This window comes from Lissotriton helveticus, chromosome 5_1 (genome assembly GCF_964261635.1).
Source record: "Lissotriton helveticus chromosome 5_1, aLisHel1.1, whole genome shotgun sequence".
NCBI lineage: Eukaryota > Metazoa > Chordata > Amphibia > Caudata > Salamandridae > Lissotriton > Lissotriton helveticus.
This window is the reverse complement of record NC_136065.1, coordinates 110,152,366-110,155,939: the sequence shown is the minus strand read 5'-3', so window position 1 is coordinate 110,155,939 and position 3,574 is coordinate 110,152,366.

Below are 3,574 nucleotides of genomic sequence, written 5' to 3'. Positions count from 1 at the left end.
CCCGGCATTTGCCCTGTTCTACTGAGGTGCCTGGATCCCCAGCGAGTGCCTACCTCGCCGACCCCCTTATTTGGCGCCTTTACGAGGGAGCCTACTCCTCGCTAACCCCCCGAGTTCACCGCCGCCAGCTCGGGACCCTTCGTAATGCCCTCCCCCGGGCCGCGCTGGGATTGGATGCCAGCCCGGCTTGGTTGCTGACGTCTCCCTGGGCCGCGCTGTGATTGGACGGCGGCCCGAGGAGCTTGTGAGGCGGAGGAGAGAGAGCCGAGAATGCAGGGAGCGGCGGGAGCCTACTCCGCGCCCCTGCTTTCGCCGAGAAGAGCTGCCGTTTCCCCCCGGGGCCCCCAGGAGCGAGAGGGAGCCCCGGAGAGCGAGAAAAGACCAGCGCCGACCCGGTGAGTGCAGCAACGGGGAGGGGGCATCGGGGCACATTGCCGGTGCCCGCCCCTCCCCTCCAATGATCCTTCTGCTGTGTTGCGATGGCCCGTGGGGCCCCAGTGAGATCGAGTCCCCTGAGAGGGACTCCCCCTTTGTTCCCGAGCCCGGAGAGGCTCCTTCATGGCCCGTGGGGCCCCAATGAGATCGAGTCCCCCGAGAGGGACTCCCCCTTTGTCCTCGAGCCCCGAGAGGCTCCACCATTGTCCCCGAGCCCCGAGAGGCTCGGCTCCAGCAGCTCGCTATCTTAACCCCTCGAGCCCTGAGAGGTTCCCCATTAGTCCACTTGTTCCAAGCCTGCAAGGCTCCATCGTGTTGGCCCATCCTGGGCCCTCAGCTGCCCAGCACTTCGTGGGCAGCTGCTACATGTAGGTTTGTCCCTGGCTACCTGTAGCCTGTCCTGACATTGAGACATTGGGGGGTCTAGCCCCAGAAAGGCCGCTGGCCTGTTGGAAGTTATTGGCTAATGTTCTTATGTGATCCCTGAGAGAGTATTCTGTGTTGCACCTCTGTAAGTGCTCCTGTTATGTTATGTGCTTTGTCCTTCCTTCCCTCCTGAATATCCGATGCCTCATGTATGTTGCTTCTGGTTAGAGTGAGTTCTACTGCTAGTTCTATGAAGCTCCGGGTTGTCATGTGTTATAATGCTAGCTCCTGGTTGTTATGTGTTCTAGTACTAGTTCTAGGAAGCTCCCAGTTGTTATGTGTCCTAAATGCCAGTTCCATCATGTGCATATTCCTGGCAGTGGTCCCATGGCCCTGTCCTGTATATATTCCCTTGTAAAACCCTGCCCGTGCCCCTGGTACCTTGTATTTTGTGTATTTATCCCTAAGTATGTCTTTTAATACAAAGTCTATTTTTCATATATATCTGGTGTGGAGTTCCTTTTGTGGGGGGCCCGGGAGGTTTTTGCTGGGGGTGCGCGCGCAAATGCTTTACACATGACCTCCGAGATAAGCCTGACTGCTCGTGCCAAGCTATCAAGGGGGTGAGCAGGGGTTGTCTTGGCGGGTGACTTCCCTACCCTAACTAGAAATGGGGATTTCTGCCTGGCCTTGGCGCAAACCTTGGCCAACCAGGGATCCCATTTCTAAGATCTTCTTACTTAGGAAACAGTGGATGAAACTGAAGAGTAACCTCTCAGACCCCTCATGTCCACACCAGGGTCTTCACAGGGTTTGATTCTAACACCCACACTCTGCGATCTGTAGGTGGAAACTCTAAGCCGGACCCTCAGAATCTCGCAACCCCGGTATGTGCATGATACAGAACCATACCTAAACGTCTCCTTTAAAGACATAATGGTACTAACACAGACCTTAGAAGACATCCAGCCAAGGATCTTTTCAGCACCTGAAACTTTATTCACTCCAGATAGAATTCCTGCTTATCTTATCTTTTTTGAGCTCAGGCCTTGTTCAATCGTGACCAGTAGCATCTGGTATAATGGACTGCACACCTTGCATCACTGAGTGAGCTAAATCATTGGGCTTCACACTAGGGAAAACGTGAGCACACACACACAGACACATGCACACACACAGACACACACACACATGCACACACACGTGTGCACATGCACACAAGCGTGCACACACACACACATACACACTTGCACACACAGACACACACACACACACATACAAAGGCACACACATGCCCGTGCACACACACACACACACACACAAAGGCACACACACACACGCATGCTCACACACAAAGGTACACACACGCATGCTCACACACACAAAGGCACACACACTTGCAGAGAACACTCAGCACCAAATCAGACTATTACGGGGAATGAAACCATTCCTCCCACAATCTGGCTTCAAGAGACCGGCCCATTCAGTGGTCCTGGAGACACTTCACAATGGGAATGCTCTACTTAGAGGTATCCCAATGCATAATCAGCTCCTCTGAAGGATGCCCTGTTTGCAGCGCGAGATTATGTCTGGAAGTCAGTGCTTCAGTGACATCACCCACCCCTGATAGGAGGACTCTCAGATGGCTCCTGAAAGAAGCCTCAGCATCCACAAGACCTCACAAGGCAGCATTTCAATGTACCTGGCTCAACAATGAGCCTTCCCAGAAGGATTCCACTCCCTAGAGAACGACGGTCAGAAAACAAAGAGCTATGTCAAGGCCATTCATGGGAAGCACCCCAGAAAATCGACCCTCCTTCGATACGTACAGACTCCGATCCTCACAAGACACTCAAAACGAACCTACAACTCCTCACCTACAGCTGTGTCTCCAGAGCTAACAAGGAAAATGAAAGACAGGACTCAGAAACCTAACAATGGACCTATATTAGCCATGTTAATATAATAGGGAGGGGTTGTTTTTCAACTTATAAATACATGTTCCATCAGGATCCCTGCAAGCTGGAGTCCCGGGGAAAATGACCCCTCTGGCTCCCACTTGTGACCGGCTTGTGCACTCCTCACTCAGACATGACTCACAAAAAATGCAGATCAAACCTAACTGTCTCTGAATTAGGCGAATACAATTGATTGTATTTGTTTGCGCTTGGACAGAGGTGTTTGCTGTGCCCACAGCTGGTTCAGGTGTTGACCACAATCTTGCTCTCGCATACATTTCCAAGTAGAGCCCCACATACATATTACTAACTCCAAATGGGATTTGATATTCCTAAATCCCTACTTTTTAAGTTTCAAAAGAAGTTTATTGAAATAGAGATTGCCATGCATAAACTTATAATACTCTTAATGCAAAAAAGAATAGCAATCAAGTCAAAGAAATAGCGAAATTACAATATAAAGGGAAAGAAAAAGGAAAAGAAAAAGAAATGAAGAAGGGAAGGGGAAAAGAGAAAGAGGAAGCGGGAAAAAGAAAAAAGAGGGAAGAGTGAAAGAGGGAGAAATCACAGAACAAACTTCTAATAAAAATGCAGTAAGAATATAAAACATGTAGAAATTCTACATAGGCCGGTACATAATAAAAAGAGAATATTAATGTAATATAGGAAACTGGAGGATATAACCACATTATGGGGGTTTAGAAGCTTCTTCACGAGAGGGGGTATGTAATGGGTGAGATTTAGCAGATACATTCAAAAACTCAGTAACTGGTAACCATGCGCTTGACTGGCAGCGCAACCTTACCCGCCAGAAG